Below are 22,494 nucleotides of genomic sequence, written 5' to 3'. Positions count from 1 at the left end.
ATGTATATGTTGAATAGCGTGTCCAAGAATGGAACCTTGAGGGACGCATGTCGAGACTGGGTGAAAGGTAGGAAAAGCATTTTGCCAAGTCACTGTTTGGGTGAGATTACTCTTGAACCATGATAGTGTTTGAGACGTTCTGCTAGGGTCTGTATCAGTTTTGGCTGTGGAAGCGTATCACATGCATTAGAAGAGGGCCAAACAAAATGTCTGAGTCTGTCTTATCTGTGTTATGATGTAGGTTAACATAGTCTAGAAATGGTAGCAGAGCTGTGATGGGTGTGGAAACCATTTCTGGGTATGTGAAAGAAAATTATTGTTGGGTAGTTATTAGAGGAATTGTGTGTGTACCCCACACTCAAGGATTTTTTTAGAGAGAAGGATGTATATCTATGAGTCTGTAGTTACTTAGTTCAGTAGAGATTTCTTTGTTATGTAGTGGTAGGATGTATGATTGTTTACATGTTGCAGGGATATATGACAGCTCGGTAATCGATCTTTTTATGAAGGTGGGGTCTGGAAATGCTAAGGTCTCAGCTGCTATTTTGATGTATTCTGCTCGCAGGATAACAGCTACTAGAGTTAGTTGACTTCAGTTTAAGTAGGATTTTTTTGCTGTGGCAGGGATGATGTCCTTCCAGATCTAAAGGTGATGTATGGCTGTACCTCCTCAGAACTTCTTTGCCGCCAGTCTGAACCCCATCTTCGTTCATCAGTCTGAATGTTCATTCATCTGCTGGTTACCAAAAGGTATTCAGATAAGTGCCTTTTTTGATTTTTTTTATCTTTGTTTTGCCTTTTTCATGTCATCCAGAAAGGGAAAATGCCAGTGCAGGAGACAGATTTCCCATAAAGATTGTCACGACAACTGTGTGATTTACTTGGGTGGTAGGTGCTTCCCATGACCACACATCTTGTGCGATTTGCCAAACTTTCATCCCAAAGACGTTGCATAGTCTTCCCTGGCTATTTATTTAGAAAACCAATGACTTAAATTGTTGGCTAAAGACTCTATGGAAGGATCGTCCCATCCTGAGGGTCAGCTGTCTGCAAAAAAAAAAAAAAAAAGACCTAGAAAGCTTGGTTGAATTCTTTGGCTGTTCTGCCTCCGGCGTACATCTCTCTTGAGGCTAGTGAAAGCCTAGAGAGCTGTCTGGTTTCCTTTCTGGATTCCCTGTGCCTTGACCGCTTCGGAGGCTGTCATGGATCTGACTTCACGCACGTCCATGGAGGCTTTGAAGCCATCCACCTTAGATGTTCAAGTGGGCCGTGGCTGATAATTACTAAAGGGCCTATGGGTGTTCCTCCGATATTAGTTAGGGAAGAGATTCCAACTACAATGATAGAATGTTGTCACGGGTCAGACCCTCTTAAGGGGTTTAAGGCTATTGTCACTCTCAAAAAGAAGCAGAAGGCTAAGTACTTTTCTCCTGCAGCTAAGGTCCTCAGAGTAAATGGGAAAACTTCACTTAAGGCCTGTTAATGCCCTTATGGATCTAAAGCCTGCACAGGGAGTTACTGTTACTGCTCCTTCTTGGTCTTCGACCCCTCTTAAGAGACTTAGGGAACAGGATTCCTCGAAGGATAATGCAGATTCTGATGAAGAATCTCAAATTCCTTCTCCCTTAGATTGTGTTCCTGAGAAAGAAGAATCTGTCAGTCCTGACTCTCCTTTTGAGAAGATTTATTTTGGTGACACTGTTTCCATAATGACGGTGTTTTTCAAATGGGACTGTTCTCAGGAGTTTGATGCTCAGAAGATGTACTCTGAGCTTCTGCAGATGGAGTCTCCTAGGCCCTCTGTTGTTCCTCCTGTTCCTGCTGCCTTACTGGATACCTTTTCCACTGCTTCTCAGGCTCCTGATTCCCAGACCCCTGCCCCCCAAAAAACTGATAGGTTTTATAAAGTGCCTGATGACTGCAAGTCTCTTTATAATTGCCCCCTCACCTGACCCTTCTGTGGTATCAGTTGCCTCTGGTAAACCCTCCAAATTATTACCTTCTGCAAAATTGCTTCCCTCTGACAGGGACAGCAGAACTGTGGAAAGACTAGGTAAGACAGTGTAAAGACAGTGTACACTTCTGCTACCCTAGCCTTTAGAGCTGTGAACTGTCAAACACATATGACCAGATATGTTTTGGCTGTTCTCTCTCAGGGTGATCAGACTATTTCCAATCTTCCTGACTCTGTAGGGACGGCCTCTGCTGTTTCCTTGCTAGGGACGTCTTCCCAAGTTGCTCTTCATTCAGTGAACTGCAGCTGTGATGTAGCTGATGTTTCATCTAGGGCTGCTGCTTTTGCTTCTGTCTTGAGGAGACATTCCTGGCTCAGACTTCAATCTTTGCCTGATGTTATCAAGGCTAAATGGATGGATGATGCTCTGGATAATGAGCATTTGTTTGGTGCTGCTGCTGAGTTAAGTCTCTGCAAGAAAAAGGTAAAGCCTTACATGATTTGAAGTATATTTTAGTTTCGCCCATTCCCAAATGTCAAAGGAATTACCCCAACAAGAGCACCTTTTTTTGTAGACAGTCTCACCCTCCCCCCAAAGGTAAAAAGGGTGGTAGAAGGGCTCCTCTTGCTAAGGTTGCCCAAACTCCTCCTACTCAGAAACCTCCTTTTCCTGACAAACCAGGTGCTGTCTGTCATTGCCCTGTTCTTCTCAGTCACATTTCTCTTTTCTTTCCCTGTACCTTCCTGTTTGGTTAAAGGTCACCCAAGACTCTTGGGTTCTTTCCATAATTCACCAGGGTTATTACATGGCTTTTTTGGCATTCCTCAGCCTCCTCAGGAAAAACTGCTCTTTTTCCCAGAGGTGCTTCAGGGCCTGTTGGCTCATGGAGCAATGCAGAAAGTTCCAACTTCTCAGGGGGGGAATGAGTTTTACTCCAGAATGTTCTTGATCCCCAGGAAAGATGGCACCTGGAGACCCATTCTGAATCTTTCTCAGCTAAACATCTTTTTGAAGGTCCCTTCCTTTTGGATGCTATCCCTTCAAAACTTGTTTCCTCTTATACTTTCTCAGGCTTTTCTAGTTTCCCTGGATTTCAAGGATGCTTATCTACACATTCCCATTCATCTCCTTTTCAGCTAGTTTTTACATTTCTGTGTTGTTTCCAGGCATTTTCAGTTCTTTGCTTTGCCCTTTGGCCTTTCTACTGCCCCAGTGGTATTCACCAAATGCCTTGCTCCAGTGATTGCTTTCTGCAGGTTGAGAGGGATACAGGTCTTTCCTTACCTGGATGACCTGCTCATTCAAGCCTCTCCTCCAGAGATTTTACTTCAGCATCTACACTTTGCTATTTATCTCCTGCAAAGCCTGAGGTTTACTATAAATTTCCAAAAATCTTTCCTGACTCCTTGTCAGGATCATGTTTTTCTGGATCGCAGGCTCCAGACTGTTCCAATGATAGCATCCCTCTTTCCTCCAAAAACTTTAACTCTTAATTGTTTTGTTTCAGTTCCTTCTTCCTCTGGCTTCAATTACAGCCAGGGAATTTCTTAGGCTCTGGGTTACATGGGTTCCGCCATTCCTATGTTTCCTCTGGCCAAGCTCCGCATGAGAAAACTCCAGTGGTTTCTAAAGTCAGTTTGACTTCAACATTCTCATTTGTTAGGTTTTGTGGTCCCACTTCTTCCATGCCTGAATCAGGAACTTCAGTAGTGGATCCATCAGTTGTTCCACAACCCAGGGCTTCCTTTCCACCCTCCATTCCCCTTTCAGGAACTCTTCAAAGATGCACTGGATGTGTGATGGTGGGGCTCCTTCAGTCATTTGAAAGTGTAAGGCCTTTGGTCTCTTTGACAAAAGAAAGACCACATCAGTGTCAGAGAGATGAGCGCTCTTCTTTCAGCTCTTCAGGCTTTTCATTCTCTTCTCCTTCCAGGACCTCTCAAAATTCTCACAGACAGTACCACAGCGGTGTAGTATATCAACAAGCAAGGGAGGACAAGGTCTCATCTCCTGTGCAGATTAGCTCTTCAGGTTTGGGATCTAGCTATCCAGTATCAGGTGACCCTTCAGGCAGTTTACATTCCCTGAAATCAGAATATAGTGGTAGATTCTCTGAGCAGGTCCATAACACATTCCTAAGAGTGGATGCTTCATAGGGATGTGTTTCTGGACATTGTCAACCAGTGGGATACTCCTCAAGTAGATCTATTTGCCTCTGCTCTGAATGGACAACTTCCTCTCTTTTGCACCAGAGTCCCATGTCCTCTGGCCTGGAAGGTGGACGCCATCTCTTCCTTGGAAGGGAATGCTTCTTTATGCCTTTCCTCTCCTTTCTCTCATTCTGAAAGTCGTCTTCAAGGTAAAACAGGATGCTCCCAAAATCTTGCTGGTGACTTCCTTTTGGTCCAGACAGCATTGGTTTCCTCTTCTTTTGCATTAAGCCAAGGGCAATCATCACACGTGTTCCTATTCACACAAGACAAGCGGTCTGTAATCCATCCCAACCTGTCCACTCTTCAACTGAATTTTTGAGTGATAGGGTTTTGATCCCCTTCAGACACTTTTTAAGACATGCTTCAGGTCCTGCAGGAGGCCAGGAATTCCACTACTAGAAAATGTTGTATGTCCAAATGGAAGAGATTTTCTCTCTGGTGTCTTCCTTGTAACCTGGATCCACTTACTGTGGATGTTCCTTTGGTTCTGTCTTATTTGTGTTAATTGCTCAATGCTGGATTGGCATATTCTTTTGTTAAGGCCTACCTGTCCGCTATTTCTGCTTGTCTGCTTTTGACTGCACCTTTGGCATCTAGATTTGAGGCCAATGAGTTTCTTAGACTTCATTCATATTAGGCCTCGCAGGAAGCCTGTCCCTCCTTACTGGGATCTTAATTTTGTTTTAGAAATATTCACTCATGCTTCTTTTGATCCTACTGCTTCAGCTTCCTTACAGTATTGTTCTTGAAAGACTGTACTTCAGTTGGCCCTTACTTGTGATGTATGGGTGATGTTCTTCATGTTTCACTGTTGCAGTCATTACATTTGGGTTATCTGCCTGCAAGTAGCCCTCAGCCGGCCTGAATACCAGAGTCTTGGATCCCTGTTTCGGATGCTGTCTTCTCTTCCATGACGTCAGGTCGTCAGGGGTATAAACCATGCAGCTGATGCCATTACATCAGTCTTTCTTGCCGCGCAGTGCCCAAAGCAGAAGCAGTTCACAAGTGCCAGTCGGCCGACTCCTGAAATTTTCATTTTCGAGTTTCAGAACCGAAGTCTTGCTCTTAAACCAATGTCAGTAAAAGTTAACAGTTGTCTTACCTGTGGAAAGCAAATACCCCGTAAAGATTTTCATTCGTACTGCATTCCTTGCATAGGCCCCAGACCACGACGTCCCTCGCTGTTGGTTTTGTGCTTTATTCAACCCCCAAACTATTCCTCATCAGTCTATTTTTGCTGCAAATTATTTTGGTGCTCAGTTTAACTATCCAGAAATGTCGTCGGTTAGCCATCCGACTACCGATATTCTGAAAAAATGTAAAGATAAAGACAGAGACAGACTGCATAGGTCCAAAACTGCCAATGATGCTTCCGCTAAGCTAGTCGCCAGTTCGCCGGTACTCAGTGAGGCGCTTTCGCAGCCCCTGATACCCACTACTTCAGATTCGCAGGCCTCTGCTGAGACCCATGCCATGAGATGCTTCTTCGACTATGGAACCTGCGGATGTCTCTACCTTGGATGGGTCTGGAGCCGCTGTGCAGACACCAGCTTCTGAGGGTGTATTCAGGCCTACAGACTTGCATTTCAAACCGACGCCATCTTTGTCTTCAAGGCCTAAAACTTGACCCATGCCTAGAAAACCGATGTCCAAACTACATGGTCAGGCCCATATGACTAAAAAACAAATGGTAAGAATGGCTGAAAACCTTATTACTTTAATTAGGGGAATCCAGCCTTCCCCCTCTAAGAGACCTAGAACTGATTTTCCTTCTGATTCTTCTGATCAGGATTCTGAAATTTCTGTTTCTTCTGATTACCAGGATTTGCCCTTATCTGCCTATGAGGATTCTGATGCAGAGGCTTCCCCTCCAGAAGATTTTTCTTTTGGTGAAAACTTGCACACTCTTAGGGAGCATTTCTGCTGGGAAAGCCAGGATTACTCTGACTCCAGAAAGAGGCTTAGGGAATTCTTACTCCTCCCGCAACACGGACCTTTCGCTATCCCTCCTGTTCTGGACATTGTAGATGATGCCTTCTTGGAATCCAGCCTGGCCCCAGACACTTTACCTCCAGCTCCCAGAAAACCTGACTGGTATTACAGAGTACCTGACTCTCACAAGTTCCTCTTCAAGAATCCTACTGCGGACCCAGAGACCATTTCCCAAGGACCTAAAGGAATTAAGGCTACTACTGCCAAAAGCCCTACCCCCTCTGATAGAGATTTCAGGGCCTTGGACAGATGGGGTAAGATGGTATACACTTCTGCTACTTTGGCCATTAGGGCCTTAAACTGCCAGTTTCATATGTTAAAGTGTCAGCAGCATATTATGGGACCTCTTAAACAGAAAATGATGTTGATTCCTGATTGTGCTGAACATAAAGAATTACAGGATTTAATGCATTCTGCTGAACAAGTTGGTAAACATACTTTGCAATGTGGTTTTGACTCTCTAGAAGCATCTTGCAGGGCTGCTGTCACTGGCTCTGTACTTAGAAGGCATGCTTGGCTTAAGGAGCAAAACTTGCCAGATCATGTTAAAGCTAAATTACTGGATGCTCCCTTAAACCAAGACCGCCTGTTTGGCAACAAAGCAGAAGAAGTCCTTAAAAAGATGGAGGAAAAAGCTGAACCTACGCAAATGGTTAAAGATTTCCTGCAAGTACAGTCTCCCAGATTTAGTAGGCATTGGCCTTCTAAGAATTGGTCCTTTCCAATCTCTTCCAGGCCTTCCCAGTCCAAACCCAGCAGCAGCAGACCACCTAGGCTACAGTCTCAAGGCACACACAGGCCTAAGCAGTGGGGGACTCCCACTTCCAAAGCTGAAAGTAGTAAGACACCCCCCTATGGAAAAATGTCACAATGACTTAACCTTAAACCTTCCAAGCCCTGCTCAACTGCCTGCTCCCTTAGGGGGAAAGATTGCCCTGCATGCAAAAAACTGGGAACTCATTACCCAGGACAAATGGGTTTTAAATATAATCTTCCAAGGATACAGTTTCCACTTCCACACCTTACCAGCCCCAAATGGTTGGCCAGACCTATCCCCAAATCAGTGGGCAGAGGCTTTACAGCAGATTCTCTCTCTTCTAAGTATCAGGGCTATTCAGCCTGTCCCAGTAGAAGAAAGGGGACAATGTGTTTACTCAAGACTCTTCCTGGTACCCAGAAAAGACAGCTCCTGGTGTCCTATCCAGGACTTCTCTATTCTAAACACCTTTTTGATAATCCCAAAATTCAAAATGCTAACACTTCAACAGCTGCTTCCTATGCTAGGCAAAGATGCCTGGCAACCTTAGACTTAAAAGAAGCTTACCTGCACATTCCAATAAGGGAATTTTGCAAGAAATACCTACGCTTCAGAGCAGCCTCCATGCACTTTCAGTTCTCTGCACTTCCCTTTGGCTTATCTACTGCGCCCAGGGTATTCACAAAGTGTCTGGCTCCAACCATTGCATTTTGCAGGCAGAGAAACATTCAAATATACCCATACCTGGACGATTTGTCTAATTCAGGCAGAAAGGCAGGACATGCTATTAAAACATCTGGCATTTGTAAAGAAACTTCTAACCTCGCTGGGGTACATCATAAATGAAAAGAAATCTCATCTAGTACCCTGCCAACAAATTGTATTCCTGGGAGCAATCTTGAACACAACTTCCCAGATGGCTGACCTCACGCCAGAGAAACAAGTGTATTTGACAGCTTACTTCAGACTACTGGCCACAAAGACCCAGCTATCTGCAAGGAAAATCCTGCAAGCCCTGGGGTTCATGGCCTTTTGCATTCTACTAATTCCATTTGCAAGGCTGCATATGAGGAAACTACAATGGTATCTAAAAGGCCTATGGTGTCAACATTCCTAGGACCGGGAAGCAATGATTCCTATCATTCCTTGTATAAAGAAACTGAAACCAAGGATATTCAACCTCTTGAGGAAAAAATGGGGGACTCCAGAGATAGACCTGTTTGTCTCCCCTCAGAACTACCAATTGGACAAATTCTGCACAAGGACTCCCCACAGTCAAGCTTGGAAAGTGGATGCCCTGTCCTTTACCTGGGAAAGCCTCTCAGTTTATGCCTTTCCCCCTCTGCCTCTCCTCTCAAAGGTTCTGCTAAAGATCAAACAGGATGAACCAAGGACAGTACTGATTGCACCAGACTGGCCTCGCCAGCACTGGTACCCTCTCTTGCGCAGTATGATACTGCTGGATCCATGGCACCTACCTCAGACACCTTCTCTGCTGTCCCAGCAGGCAGGCCAGATTCTGCACCCTCAGCTTCAAACCCTGAACCTTGCAGCCTGGCTAATTCCTTGAGCTCTCCAATAGCATCCCTCAGTAAGCAGGTGCTAGTTGTCATTCCGGAAGCAAGGAGATCTAGAACTAGAAAGTCCTATGCTGAAAAGTGGAAAAGATACTGTTCCTGGAGCCAGACTCAGGGGGATGGGCACTACGGTGCCCAGCTTGCCTCATATCCTACAGTATTTAACAGAAATGCTCCACAAGGGCCTATCCTTCTTGTCTATCAAAATTCATGCCTCTGCCATTTCAGCACATTATAATACTGAACCAGCCCTCTTCTCTCACCCACTGTTAAAGCAATTCCTCAGAGGGACAAAACATTTAAGACCCCCCCCCCCAGGTGAGCCCCTACTCCAGCCTGGGATCTTAACTTTGTATTGGAAAAGCTCACTCTTTCTCCTTTTGAACCAGCTGCAACTGCAGAGTTAAAATTCCTTTCTTGGAAAACAGCCTTCCTTCTAGCCATCACTTCAGCTAGAAGAGTGTCTGAATTACACGCCGTTATGACAGTGGAGCCCTTCATTATCTTCCATGCAGTGTTTCCGTCAGGACCAGTCCTTCCTTTAGGCCCAAGGTGGTGTCTAGTGTGGCCCTAAATCAGTCCATTCATTTGCCTACTTTTTTCCCGAATCCACAAAACAAAGGAGAGAGAATACTGCACTCTTTGGACGTGCACAGACGACTTAGATTTTATTTGGACAGGACTAAGCCTCTCAGAAAATCTGAACAGCTGCTAGTTGGCTTTGCTGCAGGGGCAGAGGGGAAGGCCATTTCATAGCAAACCATCTCTAAATGGATAGCCCATTGCATTCATTTCTGCTATAAGCACCATGGAAAACCTACCCCACAGGGGATTAGATCACATTCCACCAGGGCTGCATCTACCTCTGCAGCCTTTTTCAGAGGAGTCCCTACCAGGGACATCCTAGAAGCTGCTACCTGGAGCTCTGTACATACCTTCACCAAGCATTACCACATACCTATTTTTTCTAAATCCAGAGATGGTTTTGTCACTGCAGTTTTACAGGGCTTAATAGCTGGCCCTAATGTTCTCTAACTTCCTCCTCCCTTCCTTAGTTTTGGGAATCAACCCAAATGTGATGACTGCTACAGTGAAACACGAAGAACATAGTACAGTTGTGTACACTTACCATAAATGTAGATGTTCGAGTGTATTCACTGTTGTAGTCCTGGTTACCCTCCCTCCAGCCCCCTGACTTCTCTTGGCTGTACCTTTCCTTCTTGTTTGGTGTATTTGAGCTTTCTGGTGTATTTGCTTTTTGTTGGGGGTGTAACATAACATATAATTGCTTCCCCTTATGGGGGCACCTGACATCTGGGGCAAGACAAACTGATGTAATGGCGTCGGCTGCATGTTTTATATCCCTGACTACCTGATGTCATGGAAGAAGAGACAGCTTCCGATGCAGGGTTCCAAGACTTTAGTATTCAGGCCAGCTGAGGGCTACCTGCAGGCAGATAACCCAAATGTAATGACTGCAACAGTGAATACACTCGAACATCTACATTTATGGCAAGTGTACACAACTGTACTTTTGAGCTGCCAGCCCTTATAACTGTTCCTCCCTTTTTATTTTTCTACAAGGACAGGATATCCCTTCGTACTAATCCTTCTTTTATGCCCAAGGTTGTTAGAATTTTCTCTTAATAAGTCTATTCATCTGCCCACTTTTTTCCCTTCTCTGTAATCCGCTAGTGAGAAGGTTCTGCGCACCTTGGATTTGCATAGACAACTCAGATGTTATTTAGACAAAATTAAAGCTTTTTATAAATCTGAACAGCTTTTTGTTTCTTTTTGGATACTAATTCTATTCTTGAGGCAGTTACACAGACTTTTTTACATACCTTTACCAAGCACTATAAGGTGGCTATGATTTCTAGGGCCAGAGCTGCTTTTGCCAAGGCCATTCTCCATGGCTTCCTATAGGGCTCTGCTGACCCTTCCTCCTCCCATTCTTCTTCCTGATCTGAAGCAGCTGGATTGGACCCACTCACCAAAAATGGAAGACTCAGTGTATAAATCACAAAACCACTTTATTCAAACCAGTACATAAATCCAGAAACAAAATAGACAAGCGCTTTCATCTAGGTAATCTAGACATCATCAGATGAATAAAGTGGTTTTGTGATTTATACATCTGAGTCATCCATTTTTGGTGAGTGGGTCCAATCCAGCTGCTTCACTTGGGCTACTTTTGTTTTTTGGACTGGTTTGTGTTTCTGTTTGACTTCTTTCTAATCTGTCATACTCTCCCTATTGTAAAGAATACTGCAACAGTGATATGGAAGGACATAGCACAGTTGTGTAAACTTTTACCATGACAACAGATGTTCTTCTCTTCACTGTTGCAGTATTCGCTCCCTTCCTCTTCCCCCCTGGTCCTTTCCTCATTCTAGATATACTTGTTACCTCTTTATGTCCTTAATCTGTCATTCCTATTGAGGCTTTACACTTCTGAGGATGGTACGTCTGTATGTCACCTTTATGCCCTACCTCATGCATGGGGACCATATGTATGATGTATGGCATACCCATTACAACCTAAAGGCTTTGGTATACTGGCCGAACGTCAGACTAACCTGGACAGAGGATCCTTATTGTAAAAAATACTGCAACAGTGATGAGAGGGATGTCTACTGTTATGCTAAGATTTTACACAACTGTACTTTTTTGTGTAAAGGTGTTAGGTTAAGGTTTCTTTTTCAGGTTGTTCATAGTATGGTTGAGAACCTGTGAATTTACATAGTGTTACTGATGTATGGGAGTTAAAGGAATTTGCTGTAGTGCTGTGGGTATCATTCGACATAAGACTAGATTGGGTTGCTGTGCCTAGGTGAAGGAGGTTATTGATGTGGACCAGAAATTGTTGATTACTCTGGAAAATTTTCTAAATGTTTACATAGTAATTCTTTTGTCCTTTTCTTTGGAAAAGCTTTAACTTAGTTCCATAGTTTGGAAGAGTTTTGTTCTGGCGGGTTTTCCAGGCTTTGTTTTCAAGTCTTAATGATTTGTTTGACTTTTGAAATGGCCATGCAGTGATCTGATTGATTTGAGCTCTACCAGTGAGAAAACAGAAACTGAGAGAAAAATGGCAAGGGAAACTGTCAGTTTTGGTAAATTCCAGTTGCTGACTAGTAATTACACTGTCTGAATACCAGCAAAGGAGAAATTTGGAGAATCTGAGAGAAAAATAAACCAGGAAAAAAAATAGAATAGAAAACTCTTGACTGGAAAGATTTCTGCAGTCAGTCAGCTAAAAACAATTCGGTTTACTATTAAAATGTCGAACGGCACTACGTCGACTGTACTATAGTCGAACACGGAAGTTCGAAAATAGTAATGTCGACGTCAAAAAAACAATCTAGGAATGGTTTTAACATGGGTCGAGGTAGGTGTTCAGTATTATTCAGAACTACAAACATCTCCCCTACCTCGACCCATGTTAAAACACAGTCCTAGATTGTTTTTTTGTCGTCGACATTACAATTTTCGAACTTCCGTGTTCGACTATAGTACAGTCGATGTAGTGCCGTTCGACATTTCAATAGTAAACCAAGCAATTCAACTTTCATTTTTTTTGGTACAGAGTATGTCTTTCAGTAATATATAGGAAAAAATGAATGCACTCAGAGGTGTTTAAAAATAAATGAAGCACTGAAGAAATGTATCAACACAAATAATAAAGAATTAGAAAAATCATAGTAGCATTAACTAGCTTTTCAGATGAACTGATAAAACTGCAAAGATCAGAGGTTGAAAGGAAGAAAAGACCTGCCTGAGCGTGAGGCTTCTGAAAAGAAGGGCCATTACAAACAGCACACAGGGAAAACCTGAGATTTTATACTGTACCAGAAAACTGGAAGGAATAGATTGTATTCATTTTATGAGGGTGCAGATGAGCAGCTGGAGTGGTGTTCCACAGCAGGATTTGTTAATTGAAGTGGCACATTGTGTGTATGCTCCAAACCTTGCCATGAGAATGCAGCCAAGACCTGTAAAGATGAGATCATACCACCTGTAAGAATTTTTGTAGAAAGGCAAATTATTAAAACTAGGAAAAAGGGTGTGTTTACGGAAAATGATTACTCACTGTACTCCAGGCAGTAGAGAAGCAAGTTTATCCTAGCAGTCAAGGAATGTCAAAAGGCAGGTGTGAGGTTCAAACCACTGTGTCCGATTATCTTAGGTTCATAGGTAGGTACTAGGCTATTGGCCCTAGGACCTATATAAGCCTAGCCAAAAAGGTACCCTGGCTTTCGCCATCTAAGAAAATTATTTTCCTGTGCCACTGTCGAGCAGAGCCACAGAAGTGATCCCTGGGGTGAATTTCCTATTTCCCATCCAGTTATCAAGATTTTTCTTGAGTGCTAATGAGGAGCTTTGTTTGCTGTAGATATGAAATTTGTTCCAGAGTATGGGGAGTCTCTGGGACAGGAATCTGTCCCTCCAGCATGTTCTGTTTATTGTGGTGATCAGGTTTAGGTCCCTAGAGCATGTAGCTCAGAGGGACTGGGATTTCTTTAAGTGAAGCATGTCCAACAGCTCTGGGTTTGACACAGCTTTGTATGTTAGGCAGAGATCACCTCTGAATAGGCGATATGCGACAGAGTAAAGCTGGAGTTTTTTGAGACGGTCAGTGTAGGGCATCTGTTTGAGGCAGGTAATCATCTTTGTGAAGTATTTCTGCGGCCTTTACAGTTGTTGTAGATGTCTTGTGAGGTACATACCAAAAGGGGCGTTGTACTCTATAATGGGTATAATGAGTGATGAGTAGAGGGGAACAATTACCTCTTTTTTCCTGCATTAGAAACCTTTTGTGATGAGGTGTGCCACATAGAAGGATTTCTTGACTACTGTGGTGACGTGATTATCAAAGGAGAGACTACTGTCCACCTGTGTCCCAAGGTCTCTTTTCACACTTTTGGTGTTAAGTAGACTACCGCCTACGTGGTAGTTCATGGGTACAGAGTTTTTACCAAAGGGGATGACAATGCACTTTTTGGCATTGAGCTTGAGGCCATGGCTTTAACACCAGGCATCTATCGCAGTGAGTCCCTTTTGTAGGATGTCCACATCATTAGAGTTTCGATTATGGCTCCTAGTTTGCAGTCATCTGTGAACTTTGTTAGCCAAAGACCTTCTGTGTTAGCCTGTACTTCAGAGAAGTAGATACCAAACAGGAGAGGACCCAGGACTGAACCCTGTGGTACTCCACTTGTCACAGGTCTGAAGTCGGATTTGGAGTCTGCTACTTTCACAGTGTGGGTTCTGTCAGTGAGCCAGTTGGCAACCCATCTTGTGACATAGGGATTTATACCTAGTTTAGTGAGTTTATCTATAATTCCAGAGTGGGGGATGGTGTCAAAAGCCTTGGCGAGATCTAGATAGGCTGTGTGAACCGCCATACCCTCGTCTACAGCTGTGGTGACTGCTTCAAAGAACTCTATCAGGTTTAGGAGACATGATCTGCCTTTTACAAACCTGAACTGGGTAGGGTCCAGAGTTTGGAGATTACCAATGTCTTTGTTTATAAGTTCCATGGCCTTGCAGACCAGGCTCGTCAGGCTAATGGGGCGGTAGTTCCCGGGGTCCACGGTGGCTCCCCCTTTGTGGAGTGGGATAACCGTTGCTGTGCACCATTCAGTGAGCACAAAGCCTGAAGTGAGGCTATGATTGAACATAGTTCTTAGGTGGGGTGCCAGTTCATTCTTTAGTTCATATAGAACACAGCCTGGGATGTTGTCAGGTCCCATGGATGCTGTGTTCTTGGCTTTGGAGAATGTGGTTTTTACCTGTGCAGCCGTGAATACAGGAACTTTGCATTCTTCCAGTATAGCGATGGGTCCTTTAGGGAGTGAGAGGGGAGTAAAGTTAGCACTGAACTTGTCTGCCAGGATGTTGGCAATATCAGTTGGTTCTGTATATTTAGCACCATTGTGCTGTAACTCAGAGCAGATCTGAGTGTTGCCGTTGAGATGCTTGACATAGCTGTAGAATGCTTTGTGGTTGTCTTTAGAATCAGTGACGATTTTTGTTTTCGTAACTAGCTTTGGAGGATTTTATGAGGGATCTCAGCTTCTTACTGAGGCTGACCAGGGAGTTCCACCATTCATGGGATTTTACTCTTTTTTTGCAACAGTTGCTTTCTTCTGTTGTAGAGTTTGTTTATGGCAGGGGACCACCAAATTGGCTTAATTTTTTTGGAGAGTAGCATCTTGGTTCTGTTAGGGATAGCACGATCCATGCACCCGTGTAAGTGCTTATAAAGTGCATTTGTGTAGTAGGATTCCGCAGTCATATCTCTATTATCCATCTGCTGCATGGGTGTCGCAAAGTTTGCCATTTCTGTCGTAAGAAGCGTGAAGTTGGCTTTGGAGAAATTTTTTACGGTAGTTTCCCTAGTGGGGGGGTGGGGTGGGATATGGATGTCTAGGGTGATTAGCTTGTGGTCAGATCTGACCAGCGAGAAATTGACCTTTGGTGTGGAACACCGGTCACCCATGTTGGTAATGACCAGGTCTAGGATATTGCTGCCCCTGGTGGGGGTGTGGATAAGTTGATCTAAGGTGTTGGAATGTATGAATTCCAGAAAACATTGAGCAAAAGAGTTGGAACATGAGTAGTTTTCCCAGTTAATGGTGGGGTAGTTGAAATCGCCCATTATTTGGATGTTGAGTTTTACCCTAATATTTTCCAGTGTATCAAGAAATGAAGAGTGTGAATCTTGGGGCATGGTGGGGGATTTGTAGTAAGCTACAATTTGGATTGCGGTCTTGCCCAAAGTTAGTTGCACTTGGATAATCTCGGATGCATTATGCTGAGCAACTAGCCTGGAGGTGTGGATATCATTAATGAATATGGACACACCTCCGCCTTTAGTGTTTCAGTCCAGGTTAGCTGGCAGAAAGTTGTGGTATGAATTATAGCTTGGTAATGCAGGGGAGCTCTCTGGATCCTTGAACCAGCTGTGACAATGCAGAGATGTCGATGTTCTCCATTTTAAGGAGTGCCTCGAGTGAGTGCATTTTGAGGTTTAGACTTCTAGCATTGAGTAGCAATACCCTCAGATTTTGCTTGCTTGTACCTGTTATGGTGGTGAATTTATCATTTGAACCTTGCCTAAAAGGGCACTATAGGGGTGGCAAGAGCCTTAACCAGTATCCAGAATCACAACGGCGACAGGTGCAGACCATCTCTGGCAAAGCATCGTGGTCTGTCAGTCATGTCATCCTAGGCAGATAGATACTGTATCCACTTAGAATGACACCAGAAGCTTAGCCAATTGTTGAAGTCAGTCATTTTGTCCTTGTACTGCGGTATCATTCTGGGTGATGGCAGGATGCTACTCAGGGCTAGGGTCATACCTACCCTGGGCTACACGATCGGAGAGCTCTTCCATGTCTCTTTTCATGTAGTCCAGGGAGGTACGACTTAGGTCATTCACACCAACGTGGACAATGACAGAGTCATATTTGTACTTGTTGTGGAGTGACCTGATTGCGTGTGTTATGTGGCGGATCCTGGCACCTGACAAGCTGCTGACAGTAACTTTCTCCTTGTTTAGCCTGGTGAGTGAAACATCGGTGTGCCTGACTATGGAGTCACCTATGACTAGAGTATTTGGTACATTGTTATGCCTTATGGGCTGTGGTTGAGTGGCACACTGAGTTTGTGGGTTATGTGTCGTTTGGGTTGTGTTGGGGGGGGGGGGGTGGAGGTTGCTTGCATTTCTGCTTTGGAGGGCTCTGCTGCTTGGGCAGGTTTTTATTGAGAGCCTCAGCGAATGCAGCTGTGTTTTTTTGTTTCTATGTGTGTGTTTTGGTGGTGTAGGTTTTGAGGGACTATGATGAGTGTGGTGAAGTGCAAGTGTTTTACCTTATCCTCTTGACTGTCTAGTCCAGTCTTGAGTGAAGAGAGCTTTGCTTCCAGTTTGGCTATGTGCGTGCATCTCTCACAGGATGTAGTGTTGGGTGGTAGGAGAAGAGGGTTGTCTGTGTACGTGAGACAATTGCTGCATTTCCCCAAGATGCCCAGTTTCATCAGGTAGACAGGAGAAAACACTGGGAGCTGATCCTTAGACATGGCTGGATAGATGCTATTTATTAAGTGCTAAAAACTGTTTTCCTCTAGATAAGTGAGGAAAGTTGAGTGCTGTAGTAATTAGTAACATATTTAGTGCTTACAATGAGTTCTGAACAAGTGCTGAGCTCAAAGAAACAGGTTTGAGTGCTAAAACTAAAAACTGACTAGTTCTAAAGGAAAATTTAAAGAGCAGACTTTATGGCGCCGGGAATAGTTTAACCCTAACTAAGCGGTGATGCATAAAGTGTGTGTGTGTGTGTGTGTGTGTGTGTATATATATATATATATATTTATATATATATATATATATATATATTTTATATATATATATATATATATATATATATATATATATATATATATATATAAATAACAGTAGCAAATGAGCAAACTGATTTAAACAAATTAACCAATAAAAGCTCAAAAATGGGCCCCATTCCAGAAGTCTTCAATCAGACAAAGTTGTAACTGCACACTCATGCCACTAGGGTGCAGGGGAACCTTCTCCAAAAAAAGATGGCCGGGATTAGTGCTCAAGTTATACAAACAAAGCTAGATTCAGCAGGTCTAAATCTAGTCTATGCTACAGCAAACAAGGTGAACCAATTTCAGAAAGAAACAGTTCAAATAAGGAGGCACAGTAAGCCTTTAACCAGAAACCCCCATCTCAGAAGGGCAGAATCTACCCTCTCCTCCCACAAGAAGCGCAGACCACACCTTCTTAATGTAAAATAACTGGCCCAAAGCCCAAATGATTAAACCAGAACTGATACACTTTAGAATAACAGACACTAAGCCTTCAATCAGCAACTCCCAACCTAGAAGGATGTAAGCTACCTGTCCTGCCACAACAGTGCAGACCACAAACCTTCTTAATGTAAAACAACTGGTCTGACGCCCAAGTGCATAAACCAAAGGCTTAGAATAACAGTTACAATTTAATCGGCTACCAACAAGCAGTAATAAATGCAGCAGAATAAATGAAATTAAGTAGTTTTAAGAACAGGCAGCAAAAGCAAAAGAATAAAGTAGGAAGAAACACAAATATTTTTTTCCACCTCTCTGTATTAGGTAGAATGAGCTAATAATACTAGACTGGGACAAGTGTCACAGATCAAATATACAGTAGGGGGTGGGCAATTGCAAAGCCACCAAGTATAACATGAATACACCAACAGGGAAAGAGGGAGGGAGGGTGAGAAACACAAGTTGTATGACCAGTATTTAACACAGCAGGATTAAGGGTGGGAGAAAAATAACACTTTCAGCACAGATCAGAAGCCAGCAAATATATATATCTAAATCAATCAAGCAAAAATAATTAGGATACTGCAGAACTTTGAAAAGAAGTGCCCAAAAAATACACTTATCACTTTATATTTCGAATTGTTTCAGTAGCACTCTCAGTCAGAACTCATGGAGTTTCAAGCAATGAATGCAGCAGTAACAAACAGGGAATATTAATTATACTAGCAAGCCTTGAGACAATCAGATAAAACACACTAGTTGTTTGACCAGTATTTAACACAGCAGGAATAAGGGTGGGAGAAAAATAGCACTTTCAGCACAGATCAGAAGCCAGCAACTATATATATCTAAATCAATCAATCAAAAATATATAAAACAGTAGCTGTAAATAATATGTTTTTGTTGTTAATATTTGCATAAAATTTTCATGATGTAAACTGCATGTTATGTTGTAAAGCAGTTTTGTACAGTGTGTAGTCATGGGTATCTTATGTGTGAAGTGGAGGTATCTTATCAGTGACTGCTGTGTATGCTGAAAATATTAAAGCAAGCATGTTTTTTTTAGTTGTAAGATTTGTAGGTTTCATGCTGTAACAAGACAAAGGCTGCACAGAAGCAAGTTAAAGTTAATATTATGTTGTGATCTTGTGCTACTAGGTCAGGTGTAGGGTGGGGTGTAAAAGTCTATTGATCACATATGTAGAATTAAGAAAATAATTTTCAGTGGTTTTAACAGGGGTGGGTATCTAGATTAATGGCCTAGGTTTAAGCTATAGATAATGTTTTTAAGCAAACAGGCTTGAAAATAATTCAAAAAGGTTAATGGCAGGAAAACTGGTAAATTTCTTAGTTATTAAAGTGATATCCTTGATCCCCTCCTCTTTAATATTTTCACCAACACCCTCTATGCATCCACACAACAGGCCACTCTAATACAGTATGCAGATTATTCCACTCTCATTTGCACATCTGACAACGTCATACACCTCCGAAAAGTTACTCAGGAAGATTTAACAGCCGCTAAAACATGGCTTCATAACTCACAACTCATGCTCTACCCAAAAAAGTCCAAACCTACTACTTTTTTCCCCGAAATCCCTCTGTCATGGAAAAATAAAACTTTAAAGTCTTCTCTCTTGATAATACAACCATTGAAGTCACTTCTCACAGCAGACTGTTGGGGTGATGGTGGATGATAATCTTCAGCTTCTTGCCACCTATAACATTATCCAGTGTATGTATGCCTGTCCAGCTGTAAAAACATTCTACTCAAATATGTTCCCAGTCGGTCATTATGATCCACTGACCAAAAACTCCCGTCTATCTACAAATCCAGCAAATCTGCTGGGCATTGTCTGTATTTGTACAAGGTCGCTAAGGCCAGAAACTCCTTATCTGTATCCATCAGGTCTATACCCTCCCTCCCATCTTTCAGAACAACTCTGAAAGACTTCCTGGCTAAAATCTGGCTCTGTTCTTGCTCTTCCCTGACTTTCTGTCTAAATATAAGCCTGTATTCCTCTCACTTCATATTGCAGTTCCTATTAAACTAACTTACTTTTAATTTCTCTACAAACTTTCTACAATTTCTCTAAATATTAAACAGTTGTCATATACCTTGTATAGATTCTTAAACAATGTTTTTTATATTATTTCTAATTTGTTATAATTATATAAACAGATGTTTTTGTTTTATTTCTGATGATTTTAAAATTATTATTCTTAAAATGTTTTATAATAATTTGGAGCTTTTCTCCCTAGGCCTCCACTGAAAATGGGCTTCTACCCAGTCGGGCTTTCCTGGTAATCAGATGTCAATAAATATAAATAAATAAACAAATAAATTAGCTTGTTTTTCCTCATGAGCAAATGCAGATTTCTGCAAGCACAGACAGCTGTCCAAGTTTTTTTCATGCACTTGCAGAGTTGTCTATTTTGTTTTCTCATTGCTCACTGCTATTACTTTGAGACAAGTTGTCTGCAGGTGCAAGCAATTAATATTAAGAGTTCTGAGCATGGTGGCAAGCAGTTCAGGGAGAATTAAGTTTGAAATTGTGAGAAGTGACAAAAGACATTGTTTAATGTATTTATTACATAGGTTCACAATTATAAAGGTAGCAAATGCACTTTTCCATAGGGCTAAATGTTAATGATTACTGAAAGTGTACAGGATGATTTTTTTTCACATTTGGGAGAAGAATAGTTATAAGAAGATAACAGGTAACAATCAAAAATAAGTAGGCATATAGACAATAACATGCTCTTTAGCATAGGTAACCTAATTTTAGATTAGGTAATGTCTATGGGTGTCACTGTTGATTTGGGGCAACTAGTCCTATCTGGAGAATTAAACTTCATTTGTTGATAATGTACAAAGTTTTGCATGTTTGTGCGACTTAAGGGATGGGGAGATTCTAAAAATTTGTTTAGAACTTTTTTTGCTTGAGTTTTATAAATAAAGCAAAAAGTCTTGACAAATGTGGCATAGGTTCAAAGGGAGATGAGAAGAAGCAACTGTATAAAAGTTCAGCCTGCCAAACATTAATGAGTGCATGTAAGTCAAAAGTTAGAAGTACACTTTCAAAAGAACTGTCATGTATAATAGGTGGGAGTAAAAGCTTTCTGCTGTACGGGCTACTCTGTCCTTATTATTATGGAATGTAAATGTTCTTAAAGGCATAGACAAAAAAAGTATTGAATTATGTTAAGAAGTCTCGGGTGCAGCTAGCAGTATTGTAGGAGACACACTTGGATAGAAATGAGCAGTTGGATTTGAAAAGAAAGTTTGTCAAGGTGAGCATTCTTAGGTTCATAACTTAATAGTAGGCTAACTGTCCTTGTGGGCCATTTTAACCTAACCAATTACCTCATACAAGAATCGAACCCTGCACCTTGTGTCTGTAAGTAAGATACCTTAAGCATTATACCAATCTCCCTAGAATCAGCAAAGGGACAAAGGCGGCAAAGGGAAGAGTATTACTAATTGCCGGATGGATTCTAATAGAGATAGAAGAGGAAAAATGGCAGTAATAGTTGATTTGTGCTAGTAGGGAGTTATTGGCAAGGGAGAATGATTATGTTGGCATGTATTTATATTCCACCCAAACCTACTGTTATGTGGTAGTTTAGTTCCTTTACACAAATTATATTTCAGCATTGAATATCATTTATGGGTGGGGACTGGAACTTGATGATCTAACAAAACTGGGTCTATTTCTGAAGAAATATATGAGTATATTTATTAATAAAGATGTGAATTCAATGGCAGGAACTCGAGACAGAATGTAAATGTTACTCCCCAAGGTACAGTAACTGGCCTAGACTGGATAGAAATTATATTTTACAGGTGTTTGTATGTTTACTTGAAAGCTTTGGCACACATCAAGTAAATATGTCAGATCATGCATGGAAAAGAACTGTAATAAAGATAAAGGGTAATGAAGTAAAAATGAGACACTAATGCTTTCCTACTTACCTGCCAAAAAGAAGGATTTTAGGTAATGGGAATTGTAAATTATTTCAGAGTTATTAGAGAAGAGAGAAATTTCTTCAGAAGGGATATCAAACGAGTGGGATAAAATGAAAATAGAGTTTAAAAAGTAAGAGTGAGATATGAAAAGTAAGTAATGAGAATTATTTAGAAGAGTTCTTAAATGTTAATTTATTGCTGAACAACAAGAGGAGCATCTGCAGAGTGCTAAAGGGAAATAAGGGAGTATTGGGATAAGAATAAATCCAGAACCCAAACACTTCTAGTACAGTAACTTGGGCAACAGAAAGAAGAAAGGAGTGACACCAAACTTGGGGAGTCTTTAACAGAAAAAAATAATCAGAGTTATGTCCCTTCTTTGGATTGCAACCATTAGTCCTATGTCTTCCTGGTTCAGAAGGGTACAGAATGCTTCTAGTCCATCCTAAACTTCATTGAGTTTATTGCGCACTTATGGTGTCTCAATTCCAATGATAAATCTTCATGAGATCTTTCCTTTGGTGTAATACGGTGCATGGATAGAGTTAGCTGACCGGATGGATGTCCTTTGGGGTCATCATTTTCTAGAGTGACACAGAAGGTTACTTTGGTTTGCTGGGAGTCAGAACTACTTTAATTAGATAGTAGTTTCCATTGGTGTATCTACTCCACCAAGTTGGAGATGCTTTACAGAAGAAGGAGCTTTTTTTCTCCACCAAGTCAACTGGCTTCGAGTAACTTTTCTGGAAGACCTCTGTAGTTTTCATGGAGTGAGTATTGCCATTGCTGAAGCCATTATAAGTTTGGAGAAAACTTATTTGATTCTTTTTAGTGGAATGAGAGAAAGAGGTAATATCAGGCTTATACCAGCTGAGGAGGGTCTCTTCAGAGATCAACTGATATAAGAATGCAAGCATTTTTCTACTTTTGTCCATCCTTTTTTGGCACATGTATTCATATGTGCAGTTACTAATGTTTTTTGTGTCCATGCATGTGCACACACAGGAAAAAAAGTATTTGTAGTGATACTGTATGTAGCATTTTTATGTTGCTTTAATTCTGATGTAACCTTGGATTCTATGTATTTTGAGTCCAGACAGACCATCTTAAATTTCTAGAAATGATGAGTCAGAGTAACTTTTTTTTCTGTCTTTCAGCTGACTGATTTCCTTTATGTTATTGATGATCCTGTTTTTTTTTC

General features: G+C 41.8%; 1 protein-coding gene across 1 annotated transcript in view; it reads left to right on the top strand.

Annotated features, from left to right (window-relative positions):
- ATG2A (autophagy related 2A) overlaps positions 1–22,494 on the top strand; it is a 2,853,001-nt gene that overhangs the window by 1,762,048 nt on the left and 1,068,459 nt on the right. The gene's annotated exons all lie outside the window — the stretch shown is intronic.

Source organism: Protopterus annectens, chromosome 6.part1 (assembly GCF_019279795.1).
Source record: "Protopterus annectens isolate FY-2018-M chromosome 6.part1, PAN1.0, whole genome shotgun sequence".
Classification (NCBI taxonomy): domain Eukaryota; kingdom Metazoa; phylum Chordata; order Ceratodontiformes; family Protopteridae; genus Protopterus; species Protopterus annectens.
This window is presented reverse-complemented; position numbering and strand designations above follow the sequence as displayed.